Raw genomic sequence first — 26,364 nt, 5'->3', positions numbered from 1 at the left:
GTATGGATTTTAGCATGTATATTCTCTATTTACTTGGCAATATATAATGATGCACATGGCTATAAATGTTTTGGATACGTATGTTTCTGATCAAATGTAATTCACGAAGGTGATGAATTTAAAAATTCCAATATATTCGAAGAACATTTTCATGTAATTAGTATTTTTCATGTATATATGATTTTTTGTCATTGGAAAAACACTCGATGAGATATTGTTTTTTTATCTCTAGAGATCTAGTCTTTGTATATCCCTATATGTTTAAAGAGTTTATTCTTCTCCCGAAAGTACCTCTGTCATGCAGACTCTTCCTAACACTTCAGCTTGTTTTTTTTTATATGCGGCAGATGGACACAGATGTGTCTGCTTATGAAGGAAGAAACACTTTCACAAGCAGCAGCTGGTGCCGTGTACATTGATTTGAGTTTAATTTGTGTCCTGTTAATCTAGCACAATATATGAAATTATGCACGGTCTTCCAGTCATTATGACCAATCAAACAACTTGTTACATTATATCAATCATGCAAATCCCCATGTGTTAGAAGATGCATTTTGCTAAACAGATATACTTGTCATTCCAAACAGAAAATCTGAAGACCACCAGGTGTTCTTTTCTAGATCTAGGAATCTATCTATTATGTAAGAGGGACAATTACTACAGTCAATTAAACCTAACGACGAGAGGAAATTCGTAAATGAAACTTGAAATATGTACTAAAAAAAATGAAAGGCGAAGATAAGGAACACAAATATGCATATGAGAAATATGTTCATATAACAGAAATATAAAACCATCTGAGAAATATGGGAATTTCATGAAAGACTTCGTATCTTTTAATCAAAATAACCAATATAAAAAAATATATCATAAATCACGTACCAATTCATTAACTATAAAAGATTGTTTCCCTAAAAATTCAATGACCGGTGGATTTTGCATTTAACAGCGAAAAATATTTGTCATTATACAAAATAACTCATAGATGAGGGTCACGGTGCGTTTGAAATACTTGACTGAAATAAAGTAAATCAATCTTATCAGCCTGATCTCTGATATGAGGTTGTTTTAATGTGGAGATCGCATCATTTAAAGCAATCAATACCTTTAAAGAGAGGACCTGTGAAATGTTAAACTTTATTGTCACTATTCAGTAGATGTTACTGGTGCCTCTTAATCTAACACATTTGTCAGCATGTCATAAATACTCCATTAAAGACATAAGGCACCCAAAATATCTGTTAAACAATTGTACGAAAGTATTTGTAAATCTGTTATGGTTGCTAAATCCCATATTTACGATAATTTGTTTTTTTACATCACGTTTACCCTTTGCATTATTCACAAATTCAAAAGAAAACATTAGTTTAAAATTGAAATCCTTCGAAAATGTGCTTTTATTGGTGTATTTTATGCATTGATGGGTGATTTATATTGTTGTGTAATGGAATAACCTTCAATAGATTATATTTGTCCCTCCTTGAATACATTTTGAGGGAAGAAGAGATAATGTGTTGTCATTTCACACTGTTGTATTGTATTTCATTTAGAAATCCTGAAATTCAAGGAAGTGTTGAACTAACAAATACATATATGTTACCATTTCTTTGTATTTTTAATACACAAATGGAACACACACATGTCAGCATGTTCAGGTGACTTTGGATCTGGTTAATTTTTTATGATATCTGATAATCGTCTAAATTAAGTTATTTTTGACGTTTTAGGTAATGACTTGATACATACTCCTGAATGGATAGTCCTATAAAATCTAATTTTGATAAAACACATCGCAAGTCAAACTACGTTTTTAAAAATATTTAGATCCAACGATGACTATAACATTTAGTGATTGCGATCTCACCAATCCACAGCAATGAAAAAATGAAGATAACCAACAGCTATCAATCTCAGAAATTCTACCAAAAATTTAGAGTAGGGCGAACTCAGATTCCTGGATACCAAGTGGTATACCAGGGTTTTTGTTGAAAACACAAGATCTTGATTCGGAAAATTACTCCATAGTATCTTGTTTAACGTCTCTCTCTCACATCAAGAGAGAGAGAGAGAGAGAGAGAGAGAGAGAGAGAGAGAGAGAGAGAGAGTTCCTCACTCATAAGGAGACGCCAAATTTTGGCATTCAGCCGGAAGCGTTTGCCCATGGAAGGTATTTGTTCTGTGTGCATGTCCTCTTTGAAACGCGTTCGACAGCTTCATAAAATCAGTGATTCTGTACATAGGCTGACTATACATTGTTTGTAACATGAGTCTGTATCAAGTCAGTGTATTTCTTTATCCAAATTTTGATTTCAATTGAAAATAGATACCTAAATCAAGAAACTGAAAATGCATGGCAAACAGATCACGTCTAAATGGCTCCATGATAAACATACTTGTTAAATGTCACGCAGACAATAATCCCAACAAAGATTGGTAGAGGTTTAATAAAGGTACTTCTTTCTACTACAAACACATTTGTTATTTAATCCACCACTTATAAAGTTTAGATCATTCTGCATCAAACGCTCCTGAACACAAAACATGTCAGGATTCATTACACCTTGGTTTAATTGATTTATATTCCTATTACTTGGCGATGTATAACGATGCATATAGCTATACATGTTGCGGGTACGCATATTTCTGATAAGATATCAATCACCAAGGTGATGAATTTGACAACCCCCAAAATATTGGTAAATATTTTCGTTTAATTAGTAGTTTTCGTGTATCTATGATTGATTGTCGTTGTGAAAACATTCAACGAGATATATTTTATCTCTAGATATCCAGTCTTTGTATATCCCTACATTTTTTAAGTGTTTTGTCTTCTCCCCAAAACAACTCTGTCATGGAGACTCTTCCTGACTTTTGATCTTGTTTTTTTTTTTACATGCGGCAGATGGACACAAATGTGTCTGCTTATGAAGGAAGAAACACTTTCACAAGCAGCAGCTGGTAAGGTGTACCTTGATTTGAGTTTAATTTGTGTACTGTTGATCTAGCACAATACTTGCTATCATGACCCCCTAGCGCAAACACCCGTGCATCAAAATGACCCCATTCGAAAAAAATTTCGAGCTTTCATGGGTTATCCTTTTTATCTTATGTATGTATGTATATACCGAATAAACATTTATTTAATCATGTACGATGTTCCAGTCATTATTAAAACGGGTTGTTATACTGTAGATTATGTCAAACATTTAAATCCCCATGTGTTAGAATATGTATTTTCCTAAATACTTGTCATTCCAATTGACAAATCCGAAGATCATCAGGTGGTCTATTCTACATCTAAGAATCTATCGATTATCAAAGAGGGACAATTGCTATAGTCAATTAAATCTAACGACCCCAAACAATTGGTGAATAGAACTTGAAATGGGTATTGGAAAATGAAAGGTGAAGATATCAAGATGTGTTTGAGAAATTCATGGTCATATAGTAGGAACATAAAAACATAATATGAGAATTTCATCATAGACTTCCTATCTTATAATCAAAACAACCAAAGTTTGTGTCAGTATTCAGTAGATGTTACTGGTATCTCTAAATCTAACACATTTGTCAGCAACACGATACCTGCTTATCGTACAGTATGTTATAAATACTCAATTAAAGATATAGGGCACCCAAAATATTTCTTGAAGAATTTGGTGAAAGTATTTGTAAATCTGTTATGATTGGTAAATCCCATATTTACGATAATTTGTTTTCATTAAATCAACCCTACCACTTGCTTTATTCACAAATTCAAAAGAAAAACATTACTTAAAAATTGAAATCCTTCGAAAATGTGCTTTTATTTGCGTATTTTATGCATTGATGGGTGATTTACATTGTTGTGTAATCAAATAACCTTCAATAGATTATATTTGTCTCTCCTTGAATACATTTTGAGGGAAGAAGGGATAATGTGTTGTCATTTCACACTGCTATTTTGTATTTCGTTTAAAAATCCTGAAATTCAAGGAGGTGTTAAACTAACAAATACATATATGTTACCATTTCTTTGTATTTTTAATACACAAATGGAACACACACATGTCAGCATGTTCAGGTGACTTTGGATCTGGTTAATTTTTTATGATATCTGATAATCGTCTAAATTAAGTTATTTTTTACTTTTAAGGGAATTACTTGATACATACTCCTGAAAGGATAGTCCTATAAAATCTAATTTTGATAAAACACATCGTAAATCAAACTACGTTTTTAAAAATATTTAGATCCAACGATGACTATAACATTTAGTGATTGCGATCTCACCAATCCACAGCAATGAAAAAATGAAGATAACCACTGCTATCAATCTCAGAAATTCTACCAAAAATTTAGAGTAGGGCGAACTCAGATTCCTGGATACCAAGAGGTATACCAAGGTTTATGTTGAAAACACAAGATCTTGATTCGGAAAATTACTCCATAGTATCTTGTTTAATGAGAGAGAGAGAGAGAGAGAGAGAGAGAGAGAGACTCACTCATAAGGAGACGCCAAATTTTGGCATTCAGCCAGAAGCGTTTGCCCATGGAAGGTACTTGTTCTGTGCGCATGTCCTCTTTGAAACGCGTTCGACAGCTTCATAAAATCAGTGATTCTGTACATAGGCTGACTATACATTGTTTGTAACATGAGTCTGTATCAAGTCAGTGTATTTCTTAATCCAAATTTTGATTTCAATTGAAAATAGATACCCAAATCAAGAAACTGAAAATGCATGGCAAACAGATCACGTCTTAACGACTCTATGATAAACATACTTGTTAAATGACACGCAGACAATAATCTCAACAAGGATTGGTAGAGGTTTAATAAAGGTACTTCTTTCTACAACAAACACGTTTGTTATCTAATCCACCACTTATAAAGTTTAGATTATTCTGCATCAAACGCTCCTGAACACAAAACATGTCAGGATTTATTAAGCCTTGGTTTAATTGATTTATATTCCTATTACTTGGCGATGTATAACGATGCATATAGCTATACATGTTGCGGGTACGCATATTTCTGATAAGATATCAATCACGAAGGTGATGAATTTGACAACCCCAAAATATTGGTATATATTTTCGTTTAATTAGTAGTTTTCATGTATCTATGATTGATTGTCGTTGTGAGAACACTCAATGAGATGTATTTTATCTCTAGATATCCAGTCTTTGTATATCCCTACATTTTTAAAAATGTTTTGTCTTCTCCCCAAAACAACTCTGTCATGGAGACTCTTTCTTGAATTTTGATCTTGTTTTTTTTCATGCGGCAGATGGACACAAATGTGTCTGCTTATGAAGGAAGAAACACTTTCACAAGCAGCAGCTGGTGCCGTGTACATTGATTTGAGTTTAATTTATGTACTGTTGATCTAGAACAATACTTGCCATCATATACGACATTCCAGTAATTATTACTAACAGCTTGTTACACTGTACATTATGTCAATCATGTAAATCCCCATGTGTTAGAATATGCATTTTCCTAAATACTTGTCATTCCAATTGACAAATCCGAAGATCATCAGGTGGTCTATTCTATATCTAGGAATCTATCGATTATCAAAGGTGAAGATATTGGACGGCAAGATGTGTTTGAGAAATTCATGGTCATATAATAAGAACATAAAAACATAATATGAGAATTTCATCACAGACTTCCTATCTTATAATCAAAACAACGAATATCAATAAAAATAATTAATCACGTATCAAATCATTCACTATAAAAAAATAATGAACGTTGGATTTGCGTGAAGTAAGGCAATCTTATCTGCTTGATCTATGATCTGATGTTGTTTTTATCTGGAATCGTATCATTTAAAGCAATCAATACCTTTAAATGAGGACCTGTGAAATGTTAAAGTTTGTCCTCACTATTCAGTAGATGTTACTGGTATCTCCAAATCTAACACAATTGTCAGCATGTCATAAATACTCCATTAAAGACACAGGGCACCCAAAATATCTGTTAAACAATTGTGTGAAAGTATTTGTAAATCTGTTATGATTGCTAAATCCCATATTTACGATAATTTGTTTTTATTAAATCACGTTTACCCTTTGCATTATTCACAACTTCAAAATAAAAAACATCACTTAAGAAATTGAAATCCTTCAGCAAATGTGTTTTTATTGGTGCATGTCAAGTATTAATGGTTGTTCCATCAAATAATACACCTTAAACAGATTGTATTTGTCCCTCCTTGAATACATTTTGCGGGAAAGAAGAGATAATGTGCTGTCATTTTACACTGCTATACTGTATTTCGTTTAAAAATCCCGAAATTCAAGGAGGTGTTGAACTAACAAATACAAAAATGTTACTATTTCTTGTACCTTTGATACATAAATGGAGCACACACAGGTAAACATATTGAGGTGACTTTGGACCAGGTTAATTGTTGATGATATCTGATAAATTAAATTTGATGTAGACTCCTGAATGACTGTGGAACCTCAGATGATCCTAACAAATCTAATATTGATAAAACACATCGCAAGTCAAACTACATTTTAAAATATTTAGATCCAACAATGGCTATAAGATTTAGCGATTGCGATCTCACCAATCCACAGCAATGACAAAATGAAGATAAAAAGCAGCTATTAATCTCAGAAATCCTACAAAAAAATGAGAGTAGGGCGAAATCGGAGTTCTGGATACTCAGAGGTATACCAGGATTTATGTTGAAAACTCAAAATCTCAATTTAGAAAATTACTTTATCATCAACACTAACGTGATAGAATGGTTTAGATACCATCACGTGGATGCAACAGATTAAAACTATCATTACGGGTAAATGTAGAATATTGTCAATGGAAGGAGGGGGTCGCTACCCAGGTTTGTACTTTTTCTGCCCAAAAGGGGGATAGGAATGAACCCCCTATTGTAAACAATGACTATGTTTTAAAAGAACAAATCAACCAAATATGTGTTGCATTCCGTGTAACTCCCTGTTAGATCCGTCACTTTTCATTTTGTATGTTTTTAAATGTGGTTAAATCGCATTTAGTTGAATTATTTCATTTCACCCTTTAACATTTTATGACAATGTCCCAAAATTAAAACAGATACATACGATAGCAATAAGCACACAAGTTTGCAATCCCATTTCAAATAGACAGATTTCAATTGTAAAATTAAACATGTGTACATTCCTAGTTTCGATTTGAGATTTAAGCGCTTAATAACAATGACAAGTATACATATCTAGCACATGCAAACCATAATTTGCGCTGTCAATTATCTTCCTTTAGCTGTTAATAAGATATCTGATTCGCTGATAATTTAGGGACCCTCTTCCATTTAGTAGGAGGTTTCTCAGTGGTATTTAAAACGTGTGATAATAGGCGGTGGCAGTTAAATGCGATTGATGACCTACCTGCTCCTGTCGTGTGTACACAGAAAACTACAGATCGACAAATCAGTCTGAGTAAGTGAATGGAAGTAAGGGGACCACACTAAACGTAAGTACTGTTCTCAAATCTGAAGCTCATTGTACTTGACTTGTATCGTTCCGCCTGCACCATTAAAACATTTACCGACATAATACATAACGATTGCGTTCTTTGTTGGATAGGAAGTCACTGTGTACCAAGAATGCAACTTCGTATCTCTTAATAAAAAGATTTGTAAAAATATTTGTGAGTGGTCCTGTTAATACCTGCACTGTAGCAGTTCTTAATATTTTTCGTATAAAGCAGTCGATTCATAAAAATAAGTATCCATCTTATGCTTAGGTCATGACGTCTAATATTATGTGAAATAAGATTTCAAGTTTCCTCTCATTGTGTTTCTATTGATGCTTTGGATCTGCAATACCCCTCATGGAAATTGATGTATTGTTGCGGCATTTGTCATGCATGTTTCATAAATGTATTAAACCATCTGTTCATGAAAAGTACTGAAATAGAAATCGGGTGCATATTTGGCGAGTGGAATTTTGGCGGAAAGTTATCTTACCGGAAAAAAATTATCACCCCGGGAAAAAAAGTGCCCTACAGTATCATTATAAGACCGACACACTGCTACCACACTAACCCGCGTAGAAAGCAAGGTTAGTTGGGTCGAGTTCAAATGTCACAACACGTCATAAGAATATTGCAGCTCTCCGTTCTGTTGCACCTTGGGTAGCCCGAGTTCGTATTCGGGTACGAATTGAATTCACCCAGGGTAGTTTATAGAAAACAAAAGTATGCATTTAATTAATTTCACAGTAATTCCTAGTCAAGTAAAATTCAGTTAGAGCTTAAGGACTTTGTTTCATATATGAAACAATATGAAAGATGTAAACAGAAAGCGGTTCGGAGTTGGTAACATTTATTCATCTATAAGTATACTTCTCAATACTCAGTATGGATATCTTTTATTTTTATCGAAGAAAAAAAAAGAGATCCATGCAAGGCATTTCTCGCCTCATCTGTTGCAATTTCCACAGGCGCAGATATCAAATCGACTACATACATGCATTGCACAGTAATGTAAAGCACATTCACAAAATTGGTTCTCTAGTTACGAACTCTTATTCACGAACAATGTAATAGCATACCTTTTAACCCAGGGACCAGTTTTACAAAACAACTTACGACAAAGTCGCAAGTCTTAAATTGTATTACACAGTTATTACTTTAAATAGATAAAGGAAAAACTTTTCTGAGGCTTAAGTTTTAACATTTCTAAAAAATATTTTGCAATTAGAGTGAATGATCTTCCAAAAAATTGGTAAATTCCATTATGTAGAGTTGGTCGTAAGTCATAAGTTCTTTAGTAAAACGCGACTGAGCTTGGGATGCGGGACCTACGATCGATACGCCCTGCACATTTAAATCTTAAAACGGATTGACTGCGCTGTAAGAAGTACAATACCACGTTGTCTTACACGTAATAATCAAAACATTTCTCTTCAGAAATATAAATTTCATTCACCAACGTCTGTTTAATCATAGGTGAATTAGTCTGTCTTGTACGCTTGATCGCTAATCATATGTAAAATGAGACTTCTAATTACTCGTGTTACAATTGATGTTTTTAATCGATTGTGGAACCAGTTTGTGAATATCTCCGTGTGGATTTGATACAGTTGTTGCCTTTTCCACGCACGCCTTTGTCATGTTTTACAATGTGTGCAAATAAGATAAATAGTTGATCTCATCGAATACATTACGAGATACTTTGGAAACAAAATTCTCTGCTGTATCATTGGTATACTTGTGAATGTGTTTGATTTGTAGACGTCAAAAACACTCGTTAAAAATATCAGCTGACGTGTTTCATACTGATTGTTAAGCCGTTCTTGGCACACTGATTTTGACTGCGGAAAACTCCGTTTACCTGATCAGGATATAGGTCTCACGGAGGGTGTGACCGATCAACAGGGGATGCTTACTCCTCCTAGCCACCTCTGGTGTGTCCAGGGGTCCGTGTTTGCCCAACTATCTATTTTGTATTGCTTATAGGGGTTTTGAGATTGATCACTGTTCGTTATCTTCACCTTGCATTATCCCAATATGCGAAACTTTAATTTCCAGACATATTTCCCCCAATGCCCCAAGAGATGATGTCGTGAACACATTCACGCGTATGAGGATATCATGCAGTTTTAAGGAATATATTGTAAAGCACTACATATCATGCTGTATCTGACCAGTGTATTATTAATAGATATGGTCTACATGGAACACGTGATAGTGAATTATTGTAGGCGTTGTCTCGACACTCACTGCTGTGATCATGAGCACCATTTACAGACCAAAATTGTTCCCCAAATCGTGTGCATGCATAAAACGCGCAACAGCCAAGCGATTGATTATCCGGAAATTTCTGAAGGGCTGGAGGATTGTATGCTGTTGTTAAGTGTCAGTTAGTCCTAAGCGAAGCCCTGGTGGGGGTCATAGGGATGAAACACCTTAACGTTACGGAGCTCTGACAACATACGATTTGTATTTTCCATCATTTTTGGAACATATTTTAACTTGAAGATGAATCGAACAACTAAGCGTAGTCCCTATACAATCCGATGTAAATTAGATAAAGGGGCATATAATGTGAATTGTAATAAGATCTATATCATAATATCATTTTTGCGAACGAAACAGGTCCTTTTATACACAATTGTTGGACATAATTTACTTTTGAACATTGGAAACAAATAATTGTTTTTAAGCTATGCCATAGAAAATTCTTACAAAAGTATTTAAGCGACAACAAGCTGAATATCAATCAATCTTGCTGTCCTTTTAATCTTTGAATTGCCTGTGTGGGTGTAAATTTAAAAACAACCATGACTTTTGTATATCTATTAAATAACATTGCTGACGATTAATGTCTTTTTTATCTATAATCATTGTCTGAAAAACTATTGCAAATGAGAATGGTTGTCACCTTTACTCTTGTGCCAGTGTCCCTTAGTGAAGTAATTGATCATATATACCTGTAATTTTCAGATCGGGTGCAAAATAAATAATGTATACAAAGCTAATCAGTTCCAAAAGTAGACCCTGTGCAGGGTTTTAAAAGGGATTACTACAAAAAAGAACTATCATAAGATTTTATTCTTTAACTGTTATATTTGTTGCATGGGACGTTAATGGATACACCTTGTGGAGGAGCAGATCCCCCTTGTCACACAGTAAGATCATTCCTCTGATGTTAAAAAAAATAGGGTCACTGGGAGATGTCAGGGAATCTTAACACCTCATGAAATACATATATACCTGTAATTTGCAGATCGGATGCAAAATAGATAATGTATACATTGCTAAACAGTTCCAAAATAGACTATTAAAAGGGATTATAATGAAAAGAAAAACAAATATATTCATCGGACGTTAAGGGGTACAACCCTCTTGATACGCAATAAGACCATTTCTCTGATTTTTGAAGAAAAAAATTGCATCTTTGGGTGGTCTACACAACTCATAAAAACGGATCATGTAGATAACTAAAACACTACAACGCTAAATTATAACCAACATAAACAGTATAGGGTAACACGCACAATCCCTCTCCTCAGACACATCAATGAACAGATCTGATAACTGAAAAACACTCCAGGCAGGAGAGGTGTATAGGATATAGATATAGAACCTAGGTAATCTCACTGTGTTAATTTAGTATATAGCATGCTAATGAGAAAGCTGAATAAGCCCCCTCAAAACTAGTTGACGCTATGGTGCTATCTTACACTTGAAGACGGGACAGTTCTTTTAATTGTGCATCTCTGACAGATGGTAGTAATGGGGTGGAATGAGCTGGAAAACCACATAGAGCCCACAAATGAGCATACATTTATAGTCCGAAATTGTAAATAAATACATTTACAAAGTGATATAAAAGTGAGGATGACGCGATATAATCAATCTCATAATGGTAAGCAAAAACTGTGAATTTCAGTTGTCGAGGTACATAGGTGACACAGCGCTCACAATCCTTTTTATGTAAACAAGACTTGGATAATATTTTTGTATACATAGGCTAAATATTCTAATAAAAGTTTCGTTTAAAGCAGATTTTTTCAATTTACAAGTTAATTTTGAACACAATTAAATACTTTCTAGTGTTTGGTACATCTCATTTTGTTTTAAACATGGTATTTTCTATTAGACCATCTATATGTAAAACGTTTCCATATGAGTGAAATATTCTCGAGAGGGACGTTAAACAATATCAAATCAACCTATATGAAAAACAAAACAAAACATGGAACGGGTCTTGTTTACATAAAAAAGAATTATGAGTACTGTATATCACATGCAACTCAAAACCTAACACTCAATTTCGGTTGACCATAAGTTTGTAAACAATAAAAATGAAAAAATGAAATTTTAAAATTTTCGGTTTAATTCGTGTGCATGCCCCTTTAAGTCATCATTTGCAAGCATGAAATAGTTATGGGGTTATCAAAGTTACCGGTATATCATGTTTTGATTTCTTACAGAAAAATCTTAACTAAATGTTGACATGATAAGATATTAAAAGCAAGATCTTCATTCAATACCGCATAAATGTTTTTTTCCCTAATTGAAAATTTATTCTCATTTGCTTATTTGCATGGGAATAATCAGAGAAGGGAGTTGCGAACATTAATTTTAATGTATGCCTACATTTACGTCAATCTGCGTTCGACTTTATGTTTCTATTTACATGGAAAATGGCGGGTTCATTCACTAAGAAATAACAACAACAGAAAAACGTATCCTTCATGTAGACTCGTTGTATTGTTTTATTTCCAGAGTTATTTCTTTCATTTGATATACTACCGGGGTATGCTATTTTTAAATTCTTAGAGACACGACTGTAAATCTTTAGGATGAAACATGAGGACTAAATATTACGAATTTTACTCACCCCATCCCCGTATTTACTCACCCCACCCCTGTATTTTACTCACCCACCCCTGTATTTTACTCACCCACCCCCGTATTTTACTCACCCATCCCTTTATTTTACTCACCCCACCCCTGTATTTTACTCACCCCACCCCTTTATTTTACTCACCCCACCCCTGTATTTTACTCACCCCACCCCTGTATCTTCGTAGGATTTGTCCTATTTTCTTTCTGTTGACATACCCTTCGTACCTCAGATTCAAACACTCTTCGTTATTTACACCAGAAATCAAGCATTTTTATCAAAAGTGGGTAATTAATCGTGAAAATCATATTTTTGAAAAAGAAATCAAACTTAAAAAAAACACCAATCATCATAATTGCATGGTGCATATGTAAACCATGCACTTACAAGTCATTAATGAAAAGTGAAGATAACGAACAGTGATCAACCTCATAATTCCTATCAGCAATACAAAATAAAGAGTTGGGCAAACACAGACCCCTGGATACACCAGAGGTGGGATCAGGTGCCATAAACATCTCCCAAATAAACTTCCAGAATGACAACAGAAAACCCGTATCACTGTGGGGCTTCTACCTGGCTGGATATATGTAGAATAGTGATTTTAGACTGTCAACTTGGCTTGATCCTCCTCTCCAGATAAGACTAATATTAAAAGAATCAAATAGGTATGCTATCTCGGATAGATCAACGCAATCTCATTAAGATTTATTTATTTATTTAATCATTTTCCATCCAGTTAGGGGTTAATAATGACATCCTTGGCTTCAAATATTATGCAGGCGCATTGAGAGAAAAACTGTGAGAATTACGATAATGACGTTATGAGTGTTTCTAAAAATAGATATCCGTGTTATCTAGTGTTCACATTTACTGCTCCATGCTGAAGTACAGATTGTATCTTTGTGATGACTGAAGATGAAATTTAATTAATGGTGTATCATAACTGAAAGGGGATGCTCACCCCTCCTAGGCACCTGACCCCATCTCTGGTGTAGTTTACAACTTGTCAAACCACGACATTTGATTGGCTGATTGTGCTCCCTCTCTGTCATGAAAGGTGACAGAGGCGGGGCATATTCAGCCAATCTGTCCATCTGTCTATGTAGTGATTGACAGGCATTATCATGGTAGTCCTAAGTGGAATTAAAACGTTTGCAAGTGAACTACACTTCATATCAAGGGTGATTTGGATTAGACAAATAATTAACACGTGAGTAATCGTCTCAAATATTAAGCATTTTATATAAACATTTTGTAAAAAGGTTGCATTGAAATTAATAAGGTGTTTGTTAATTGTACTTGTTTGGTGACATCTGATTCCATTTTCATACACTGGGACTTAGACAAATATTAAGCTATCTAGAATTAATATTGACGGCCAATAAAACTAATGATAATCGATTTAAGATATGTTTGACAATGTTAATAAGGTATTTATGTGATTTTAACAAGCCACGGGTATATACAAAGCATCGTTTTGACTTAAGTCAAACCTCAGTTATGGATTGCATTGACTCAAAGCGTGTATAACGATCTCGTTTGTCAATGTGGTCGTCTAAACACTTTGTGGTAATGATGATAAGTGGTTTTATCTGATATTATGTTGAATCTAAAGTGCACCGAGTATCATAATGCCTGAATCTTATTGAAAATCTAAACTGTAAATAGTATAACAGTGCAGTGTTTGTTACAGAGTTTATCATGAAGACAACGAAATGTAATCATTATCATAATGCGAGAAAAAATGCGAAAGTGGGGGAAAAACGAATAGGTTGTTATACCACGTGCTGAATATTCCATGTGTCACATCTCATTGTAGTCTGCGTTTGCAGGTATTCAAGAGTTAGACATACTGATGAGTTTCATTGTAGATATTGATGAAATTTGTAGGAGAATGTACATTGATCCTTAAAAAAAATCCTATAAAAATACAAAATTGCGAATAAGGAAACAAACACCAGCGATGGGGTCAGGTGCCTAGGATATCCTAAACTCCCCAACTGCAACACACACATTTATACATCACTAAAATCCCCAACTGCAACACACATTTATACATCACATTTGCCCAAGCTATAGTTTATCATAACAATATCATAACTTTACAGTATAATGTCTAAATCATATAACATGTCCATGTAGTTTTGAATTATAAATTCGTGCCTGATTAATCCATATATACTTAGCAGTCCCTTTCTAAGATTTTATAAATCTTATGAATATATACATTGTATCACTGTATGACGGTTGTCCAGAAAACTGGATATTGATAGAAAAGTGATTTGGTGAATGTAACTCTCTCTGCTTTCCATACACCTTCCTCAATAACGTGACACACATAAAACAAAGTATGGTGAGAATAAAATAGCTTATATCTAGTCACATAACAATTCTTGGACACCTTTCATGTACATCGAGCAATTGGTATAATTGAGAAAGTCTGTATTTCATTTTTAACGACACTTACTGCACATTTTCAAAAATGATCAATGTTTTATAAGTAAAATGAATACAATTCATCGTATGGAATATGAAGTATGGTCATTTTTCAGTAAAGTCCAAAATAGGAGAATGTTTATGGATATACATGTATATAGGGAGCAATAAAATTTTCCAACTTTAAAACATCATATGAAATTTACGAGTCACTTATATCTTTTTAAGGAATTTTATATATGTACACAATACAAAATAAACCAAAAATGTACATCAACCCTTGCCTCCATGCTTTTGTTTGTATCGGGTTTCCACGAGTCATGATATCTAACCTTGATTTCTACTTTCTATTGATAAAATGGTTGTGGAATCTTTTTATCTTGTGAATTTTTCTTCTAGATTTGATTTACAGTTTTTATGCATGTTTTTGTTTTACAATGATTACAACAAGCAGACAACAAAGTAATATTTTTCCTTCTTTGAAAAGGTCCTCTGCATTGGTGCGCCGTATAAGGGACATTTTTGTTCGTCTAGACTTGACTGAGCAGGGAAAGCCAGCGGCTCGGCACTAGTCCTAACTGTACCCTCAATCTAACCCTAGCCCTAACTCTTATGTGCTTCTCATAATTGTGTCAGCCATGAATATATATGTCTTCAAAAACTTCCGCCATATTTTTCTGACATTCATTTCTGTCCCCGAGGCGTCGAAGTGGAGGTTTAAACACTTCCAAAAAAAAAACCCAAAAGTCTACCTGGCTTGAAAGTATAATTTTATCATTTAATGAATTTACATTACGATAAACTTTGGAAGAAGTCTACCATTTAATCACTGATATTCAACAAGAATGATTATTCTGTGGAAGTAAAAGAAATTGAGTATATCCTATCATCACGTACTTAATTTTCCCCTCCGCCATGCAAACCTTTATTCCCCGGTCATATTCATTCCAATGTCCCAGGTGTCATGTCGTCAACATATCTACTCGACGGTGGATATTTACATTCCAGGTTAACTAATTGTGTAGTTCCTGTAGTTCTAAGTATTGGGATATTTACACCTTTGAAAACTACATATCTTTAAAACCGATAGCTTTCCACATTTTACCTCCAAAATTGCTCATCACTGAGTAAAAGTACAATACCCCATTCATACGACACGATTTGCATAGATAAGTACTTTTTACATATGTGTAAATGTACTTAAGATAAGTGTGCAGTTCTTGTTGTATAAACTGATTTATTTTTGTCGTGTGAACACACTGTAACTTTGCCTATGCATGCATTTTTCATCATCCCTCGTTTTAATTGTTTAATCTTGTATGACTTGGTTGGAAGTTAATAAGCATTGAAAATGGCAGGAAAACGAAAGGGTTTACAGTAAAACTCATGGATCTGCATGGAATGGCGAGGAGACTCTTGCTTTGATATCTATTTGGGACGATTACGCAATACAGGAAGAAATGGAAAACCCCAAGGTTAACAACATGTCCATATACCAACCGGCTTCTTAGCAAGGCAAGTGCCCGATCAGTGAATATATATATATATATATATATATATATATATATATATATATATATTCACTGATCGGGCACTTATATATATATATTCTTCTCATAAACGGGATATTCAGCAATGAGAGATGCTTCCTGATTAAGATAATCAAAAGATAATGAAAATATGAAAATAGGTTTTAAACATGTTTACCTGAAGAATAGTTGGACTAGATTACATAGAGGCATTCTTATTTTACACATAGTAAAGGAAAATATTTTAACGAGTAAAAGCTTAGCTACCTGTTTTTTGGATATATTGTGGTGGTTAACTTGTCCTCTGACCTTCCTTTCTACCGGGGTTTTAATCTTCCTGGTCTTTTCCTATTTATTTTAATTTGATTCCTGTAGTGTTAATTTCTAGACAAATTGGTCAGACAGGTGGTTTCACATATATCCATATATCCTTTACAATGCTTCAGTAATGATCACCATTAAACAGGCCACTCTGACACGTCATCACTGTACAATATCATCCTGTGCGATCTCTATCACGTGAATATAACATCTAATTAAATGAACGGATTTGTTGTACCAATTTGTGGGCAATACACTTGATCCGCTGGTTAGTTGTATAATACTTAATCTCCCTTTCGAGAATTTTTCACTCAGATGAAGACGTCACCATTGCCCGTGAAGGGCTGCACAATTTAGACATCTGTTAATCGCTTACAGCTACTGTGACACGGGACCTCGGTTTTTCCGATCTAATCCAAAGAACCGCTTATTTTGTCGTCTCTTACGACAAACAATGGGTGCTAGGGACCAATTCCAACCCCGGATTTAATCCATTGAAAGGACATGTAAAACTGGAATAACCTACAAAAAACAACAGAACATGAATAAAAATAGAATTATGAGACTAGCAAGCAAAATATCATCTCTATGTTCTGATCAGTACTGAAAGTTATAATATATGGAGTAGCTCCTACAATCGAAGTCATCAAATTTCCCGGTCTATATCTCCAGTTTTGTATTATTCCACAACATCCTTTAGGAATACCCGGTGAAAGGTTTCTATATCTACACGTAAAAATGCCACCAGGTTGGAAAATCTGACCATCTCTGACACAAATTGAGATAAATCAAATCCGTATATGATGAAATACCATATGTGGTACAAAAGAGTGATGAATTATGTGATATCATCTGTGAAACATGTAATTGTGACAAACATTTGATGCTAGGTTCTTCTGATGTGATACTTATATCTTATTGTTGCCTGAATAAAGAAAACATCTGTCACCGATCTGAATTATTAATCGGTTGTAGTGTCATATGTTTTATTTTATTTTGAATTACCTCCTTTCAATCCCATTTAAATCCATATTTGCGATAAAAGTCATTTCGTTTATTCAATGGGTCACCTATAAAAGTCTGGTCTTCACTGCATAATATCTTAATTGTAGTACGGATGCGATGATTTAAACTTAAGAAAACCTGGAGATTAAGATGTGATAATCAATATGTGCATTTTATGGTATAGCGTGAGGATCACCGAAAGTTCCTGCAAAGTCTCTGAAAAGTGAAAAAAGTAAACCACTACCTAAATAGTTATTTTGATTTAGAAGTAAGGCAAGCATTTTCTTACGGATTGAGAAACAATTCTCCTTCAATAAATTGACATTCCCGTCGTCCAACACAGTTTCTGAATTTCATTGTTGGTTTTCAAACTAAATTAAAACTATCTAATGTAGTACGGGCATTTTGTACTGTCTACGCTTGATTTTATTCGCTATTTCATCTTTTAATTCTACACATCTATTGAACATATATTCACATATTTTTATCTTTAACATGTTAGGACAAAAATCGTACATTTTAAGACCATATTCTTATTTGAAAATGGAATTGAAAACTGTATATATTCCTTATACTAAATTTAAAAAAAATGTATATATCACTATATTGAAAAGGATCAATGATATAAATTTCATTGTATTTTTCAAAGTAACAACGGGAAATCGGTTTTATGCTTAATGATTATTGTTAAACACGAGGTACTAGTAATTTAGACAAAATATGTTTTAAAGTTATACTCTTGAAACTTCTCAAAGCAAAATATCTAAACAAATAAGTTTATCTACCTGCATTGAATGAAGAAATTCTTCAATATGGCTTCCAAACCTCTTATCAACCCGAGTTTCAATCTTCCTGGTTTTCTTGGGGGGGGGGGGTTATTTATGTAGTGTTGATTTATATACAGATTTGCTGTAATCCTCGAGTGTTAATTTCAAATATATTTGTCAAAAAGTTGTCTCTTTGTCTCGTTTTCAGTAAGAAATGAATCTGGTCTGTCAACCACTTTTAAAATCTACTAAGTGTTTATTTATTAGGTTATGCATAGGTTATGTTTGGAGGACAGAAAGAAAACGTAATATCCCCACGAAGCAATCACATATTCATTAATCTGTACATCGCATCGAAATAGAAATATCTTTGCATTTATAGTCAAACACTCGTGTTTAGTGTTGTACACTGACCGTTTGTAGTTAGAATAAGTCATATTACTCTTGAGGTACATGGCAGATGGGGTTGTATATTTTCTTATTCCACGGTAAATGATTTCTTCAAGTGGTCTGTACTTTCCTGCCCTATATCCTTTGCTTCCTGGCGCTCTGACTAATTACAAAGTGAGGAACTATTGTACAACTCTTAGAGGATGTGTAAAATTGTGTAAATGATTGTCACATTTACTCTCGTGCCAGTGATCCCCAGCGATGTTATTGATGACATATTCTGCGTATAGTCAGTTTTTAAATCAAGGTAAGCTACTGACAAACAAGTTGATGGTACAGGGATTTCAACAGTCTCGATTGAAGTCAGCATTTCGCAAATTCTATGGTCGTTATAACGATCTAGTTCGTCAGTACAACCTCGCATTAGGTCAAATGCTGTCTGACGTGTTTCATACCGATTGTTAAGCCGTTCTTGGCACACTGATTTTGACTGAGGATAACTCCGTTTACCTGATCAGGATATGGGGCTCACGGTGGGTGTGACCGGTCAACAGGGGATGCTTACTCCTCCTAGGCACCTGATCCCACCTCTGGTGTGTCCAGGGGTTCGTGTTTGCCCATCTATCGATTTTGTATTGCTTATGGGAGTTATGACATTGATCACTGTTCGTTATCTTCACCTTGCATTCTTTAATTTCGTGGTGATGCATTTAGATCAGGTGTTAAGTCATATTCTAAATGGGAGTTCTCAATCTCTGGTGCACGTGTTATCTGTTTATTCTTTAAAATCTAATTATATATCGATGGAAGTAAAATAGGACTTATTACAAGTACATTTTTAACATATTACCCATGTAAATGGAGCAGCATAAATCTTTCCATCTCGCATTACATAAGACGCATTCTCGGTTTCCCTATAAATATTCTTCTAAGCCAGTTGTTAAGCTAATCACAGCTGAATGAACACCACTTCATACAGGACTGAATAAGGTAAGAATATGTTGCACTAGTTGGCTAACTGTGGTATCTGATATTTGGCAGCAAGTACTGGTGTCAGAGTCAGTTGGAAAATTGACATGGTTGTACACCCACGGTTAAAGTCAGTAGCCCGGACTAAGAGTTGTAACAATATACCCTAAGTGTTTACAGAGATTGAAAATTGAACCAATTATCTAAGTCACTAGCACATGGTACCAAGTAAGAGGTCCAATAGGGAAATAGGAATTGCTGGTCATTGATTGTAGACTACTTAGGGATTCATTTGTTTTAATATTTGTCTCAATCATAGAAAATATATCTGTAAGGTGAATGTTTGGCTAATTACTGCTAATTCTCTTTATTTTTATTTGTTCTTTTTTTGGTATTGACAGAATCATTAGTGAAAGTAATGAAGATACATATTAATCATTTTATACATTCTCACACTATATTGCACTCTTTCACACTTCTATCATACAGCATAATTGTTTGAATACTTGTTATTCTAGATTACAGATCAACTATAGTTTTTCAGTTTTCTCAAAGTCAGTCAAAACATCACATGATATGATTGACACAATTTTTTCAACTTTGTATTTGAAGAAAAGATAATATACCAGCCCAGTAATGTGAGGAGCTTTGTTTTATTTTGAACAATTGAAATGATATTGGTTGGTATACAGAATTATGAAATTAACAAGTTTATTATACAACATGAGAGTATTGATTGTGCAAATTTGGACACTTGCCACGTAGTGGACAGTGTAGCTTGACGCGATGGCTTTGCTAGTGACACATATTGGGTGTTCCATGTAACGACATTAAAGATAATTCGTTATTGTCAATCGTTGTCCAACCCTGGAAAATAGATTTTAAAGCGATAACATTCAGCAACGGTTTCTCGTTGATTTCATTAATGGGAATGTTTGAAAATCTTGGAACATCCAAACAATATCTTTAAAGCATCAAAGTACATCTCCTATCTCACATTAATGACGCCACACATACAAATATATAAGTGAAAAATCATAAAAGGCTACAATCTTAATATGTCCATCTCTATCGAAACATTGTATCTCCTTGAAGACCATGATCTTTCAAAAATTCTATTAAATGGTTCCGCTTGTGAACAGTTATGAAGGATTTATTTTGAAAATGTAAAATTGCGTGACTTAATAGAATTACCAACACCCATATTAGCATGCTTGGATGAATTCGCTACCGTACCTTATACTCAACAAATCAAGACCGCCATTGTCAGGGCTGAGATAATATAAATGAATCATCCGACCTGATTTGAAGTGAAGCCACATGACATAATTCTACAATGTTTACATTGAAAGCAAGCATGTCCTGTTCCCAATGTGTGCTGTGTAATACTTTGTGGATAGTGTCTGGATTGAAACCAATGTAATTGATAAACGATGGCAAAAGTATGCTATGTTTGAATACAGAATACAGAAAACATCAATATATCAATATTTCATCAACGGTACATCACTTGTATATATGTAAAACTTATACGGTACCAATTTTGATGCACCAGATGCGGATTTCGACAAATAATGTCTCTTTTTACAAGGAGGGGACAATGAGGCAGTGCTTCAATATTCTGATCAATCAACAATCAATACAAAACAATCAATCAGATTTGTGGTAGTGCACGATTATTCATACAAAACATACTTTGTTGAAGATGATATAAACTACATGGATTCATTACACAATTCTAATGGAAACCAGGGGAAAATGATGTATGGAAAAGAACGCATAATATATTAATATAGTGATACTCCATGATCACCTGCATATGGTGTAAAATAATGTCTCTCAAATGATTCGATACATAAGAACTTGTTTTGTATATGATTTATTAAATCGTGACAGCTGATGTTGCAGGTGTTTAATAACCTCGTTTAAAATCAACATTTCGCAAATCGTATGGTCATTATAACGACCTAGTTTGTCAATACAACCGGTCATTGGATCGAATACTTATTTATTTGTTAGGCAGTGCTGAAGAGAGTAAGCGTACATTTTTAGTTTCATTAAGGTAGTAAAATAATATAGCCTACAGAACATACAAACATAAAATGTTATGTAGATTAGATTCTTTAAGTGAAACGACTTTTAATATGTATAATCATGTTAAAAAATCATTATGTTTCTATACATAAGTATTGAAGTATATAAATGCAAAAGAGCATAATTTTTTTGAACATCTTTGTAAATTTATGTAACTTGACTGCTGTAAAGAGACCAGTATAAACTATCCTTAAATATTTATCATTATAACTATACGGTCAACCTAGGACTACATTGTTCATATATTATTCCTTAAGTAATTTCTATGTTATTCTACTGTTGATATATCTACATCAACGTTGTATATGATATTTTTATGATTTCGAAAAATATTTGATATTATGTATTTTCATATAAATTATATATATGCCGTATATAAAATAATATTATAATAAAATACATTCAATCCAATGGGCCCCTGGCACCATTGGAGAGAATTAAGAGGGAGTATCCGAGGATATTTTATCCCAAATAGTATGTATACTTTTTAATAAATGATGAAAATTCAAAAAAAAAAAAAAAAGCTAGTGAAATAAATATTGATGCATTCTCTAAAGAATGTGGCGGCTAAATCATTGATTGCATATCTCTAATTCATATATCATTAAAGGAATCACTAGGGAACTGAGAAAAAGGAATGACAAGGAAATCACACTAAATTAGTTTGTTTTATTGCAACCTTCATCAAATTAAAGCATTGTTGTGCATAAGTTTTTTAATCGAGGCAGGCTACTGACAGATAAGAGGATGTTGCAGCTAAGGGTTTCAACAGTTTCGTTTAAAGTCCACATTTTGAAAATTTTATAGATGTTAAAACAATCTAATTCACAAGTACAATCTGTCATTGGGTCAAATACTGTCTGACGTGTTTCATACCAATTATTAGGCCGGCTTTTTTGGTACTAACTTTGGCTAAAAATTACTCCGTTTACCTGATAATTTAAGTAAAATCGACAAAATGAAAACTATCATTCAAGATTACAGAGATGGTGGCTATAGGATTGTGGGTTATTCTGAGTTTACTTTAGCATCAGAATCAATTTGGATAAGAAAATTAATTCATTCAGATTCCAAGTGGTTAAAATTACTTTTAAGTACAATTACATACAAATATTAGAAATATTTGGATAATGGGTTCAGACTTTACTGCACAAGTATGTAAAACTTATACGGTACCAATTTTGATGCACCGTGTTAGAGAATAACAATTTTTGGATTGACTCCTGTAGAGGTTGGCTTGAAATATGTCATATAGAACAACATACAAATACAAATATATTTCAAGGACATTATGGTATAACCCAAGTATCATGGGCAAGTCCTCTGTCTTTCTTAAGCTGGTTTTCTTTTCATAAGTAATTTCTTTGACTTAGATAGGAATTTTCTAAAGCCTCAATACCTTTGATAAACTTTAAGTAAAAACAAATTTTGTTAAATATTCTGGTCTAAAACGGGCAGTGATGGATAGTTTTTTTAAAATACAAAACAAAATGATATGATGCTCTCCACTTATGCCTAGCTTTTAGCGATATGAATTGAGAGAAAAAATGAAACAAATACGTCAACATTAAAATGGAATGAAGATGGATATCATTTCAATTCAAGTGAATAGAGCAAAACTTTTGCATTCCCTTTTGAACTCACACAAAAATCAAAACTTCATTCGTTATAGTTCCAAATTGTACATAGAATAGTTCCCACAAATTCACATCTTCATAAACCTAAGATTAAACACTCCCAACATATTGTTTCTGCAATTATGAAATTAAATCAATCGAACATCTATTTGTTGAGTGTTATTTAGTAAAGGATATTTGCAATGATATTGAAGAGTGGTATTTATCTTTATCTTTTTACAGAACTACAAAATATAACAAGATATAAAATGTGATAGCTGAATAAAAATTACAAATAATAAAAAACATTGGTTTGATCCACCTTTTCCGATAAGGCTTAAGTTAAAAGAATCAAATATATATGATATATCAGATAGGTCAACGTAATTTCAACGAGATTTATTTAAACATTAAACCAACTACATGGATTGTCCATCTAATCAGGGACACTACAGATTTTGTCTGAAATAGATACATTGTATCACTGTTATATAGTGTTCACATGCACTGGTTCACAGGCACAGTGACCACGCAGAGTCCTTGCAAGACTGATCTCTCCTTCTGATAAATCGAGATAAAATATAATTAATTCACCATTGAAAGATATTGAAATGCAATGCAAAGTTTGCCAATTGATTTTGATTTATTCAGAAATATTGGAGAGTGATCAATCAGATTCATAAGCAGACACTGATAATTCCCATTTGATTTCTTTATAAATCAGAATCATCGACAAAATGGGGAATTCGGGAAGATGGAATTTAAACAAGTTCATAATTTTCTAATGAAATCAACAGTCATCCTATTTATTCAATACAAATATACAAATGATATGGACTGAATGCCTTGACTTAAGATGAGTTTGTAACTGAACCAAAGGGCAGACTATGTTTTAAATATATCGATCCTCTCGATATTTATTTGTTATCTTTAATTCGGAAAAAGTTCACGCTGCAGTATTACTTGTCCAGGTACGTAAAACTTCCTTAAAAGGTGTTACTGGGGTATGATGAAAAGTAATTTTTCGCAGTACCCGTTATCAGTCGGGTAAATCTTTTAAAGTACAAAATTTAATGACTTTGTTAATTAAGAATTTTATATTTTGAAAAAAAAGCGTACAAACCTCCCAATGTTAAGTATAAGGGTTCTAAAACCAATTATTGAAGGAAAAACCTTGATAGATTTTTTTTTATATTTAAAAAATAGATGTATAAATATACATAGTTTAAAAACAACTGGTATTATTGCCTAAATCCCAGTATATGATGATGGAGTGAGGTGTACTATTACTTGTCCAGGTAGATAAGACTTCCTTAAAATGTTATTGGTATATGATTAGAATTGCTCTTTCTCAGTACCCTTTATCAGTTGAGTAAATAGTTTACATGCTATTTTTTCTGCTTACGACTAGTCGAACCGTGGTATTTGATTGGCTGAGTGTTTCACGCCTGGTGATGATTGACATGTATCTAAGCGGTAGTCCTACAGGACTGTTCAAACGCGTGAGTAGGAATTACACTTCAGATTAAACGAGTTTGATTTAGCCAAGGGGATTACACAAACAATCTAAACGTGAGTAAACTTCTCAAATCTTAAGCATTTTATGTCAAACATCGATCAAAAGCTGAAGTAAGGTGCTTGTTGATTTCACTTTACTTGTTTGGTGATTACTGACTCCATTATCATATACTAGGATTTAGGCAAATGTTAACATTAATCGTATACATATAGAGTTAATATTGACGGTCAATAAATTTCTAGAGAATAGATTCTAAATATGAAGAGAAAGGTTAATGAGGTATTTCTGTGATTAACTAGTTAGGAAGTACAAAGTATCATTTTTGATTAAGTCAACCATGATCAATGTCATAATGCGAGGAAGAATATGAAAGTAGGAAAAACGAATAGGCCTTAAAACCACGTGCAGAGTATTCCATGTTTCACAAGTAGTCTGGCTTGGCAGGTCTCCAAGCGTCAGAAAAACTCATAAGTTTCATTGTAGAGAATGAACATTGATCAATCGATAAACATCCTTGAAAAATGCAAAATACAAAATTGAGGATAGTACAAACACTGACCCCTGAATACACCAGAGGTGGGATCAGGGGCCTAATATATACCAAAGTCCCCAACTGGAAACCAAACATTTAGATATCACATTTACCCAAGCTGTAATTGACTAGAACAATATCATAACTTTATACAGTATAATGTCTTATAGATATTACGTGTCCTTTTGAATTATAAATTGGGCTGGGGGCCTGCATCCTGCTATCAACTTTCAGTGAGTGCTAAGCGAAGCCCTGGTGGGAGTCCATGGGATGAAACACCCTAAAGCTACGGACCTCTGACAACATACGCTGTGTATTTTCCATCATTTTTAGAACATAGTTTGAATTGAAGATGAAATGAACAACTAAGCGATGTAAATTAGATAAAGGGGCATATAAAGCAAATGGAAATAAGATATATATCATAATATAATTTCTGCGAATGAAACAGATCTTTATATACCCCCCCACTTTTTTTTTTTTTTTTTTTTTTTTTTTTTTTACAATTGTTGGACATAATTTACAATTGAACATTGGAAACAAATAATTGTTTTTAAGTTATACCATAGAAAATCCTTACAAAAAAACATTAAAGAGACAACAAGCTGAATATCAATCTGACTCTCATTGTAATTTTTGAATTGCCTGTGTGGGTGTAAATTTAAAATCAACCATGTCTTTTGATATATATTTGATGACAATGCTGACGATTAATGTCTTTTTATCTATATTTTCTGGTAAACGAGTACAATAGATATGCCTCCTGATTAAGATAATAAAAATATAATAAAAATATGAAAATAGGTTTTAAACATGTTTTCCTGAAGAAT

At 33.5% G+C, this 26,364-nt stretch overlaps 2 long non-coding RNA genes across 4 annotated transcripts in view; one reads left to right on the top strand and one right to left on the bottom strand.

The window, feature by feature from the left end:
• LOC125672986 (uncharacterized) overlaps positions 1-26,364 on the bottom strand; it is a 68,309-nt gene that overhangs the window by 18,717 nt on the left and 23,228 nt on the right. For all 3 annotated transcript variants that reach the window (XR_007369222.2, XR_008801527.1, XR_008801526.1), the window contains exon 5: positions 16,589-17,164. This is a non-coding gene — a long non-coding RNA (uncharacterized LOC125672986). The remainder of the gene's footprint in view (positions 1-16,588; positions 17,165-26,364) is intronic.
• Positions 13,459-25,945, top strand: LOC125672985 (uncharacterized). The gene is made up of 2 exons (XR_008801531.1): positions 13,459-13,566; positions 24,895-25,945. It is a non-coding gene; the product is annotated as an uncharacterized LOC125672985 (long non-coding RNA).

This window comes from Ostrea edulis, chromosome 3, assembly GCF_947568905.1.
Source record: "Ostrea edulis chromosome 3, xbOstEdul1.1, whole genome shotgun sequence".
NCBI classification, from domain to species: domain Eukaryota; kingdom Metazoa; phylum Mollusca; class Bivalvia; order Ostreida; family Ostreidae; genus Ostrea; species Ostrea edulis.
The sequence above is the reverse complement of the archived record's forward strand: the minus strand, read 5'-3'. Positions and strand labels throughout refer to the sequence as shown.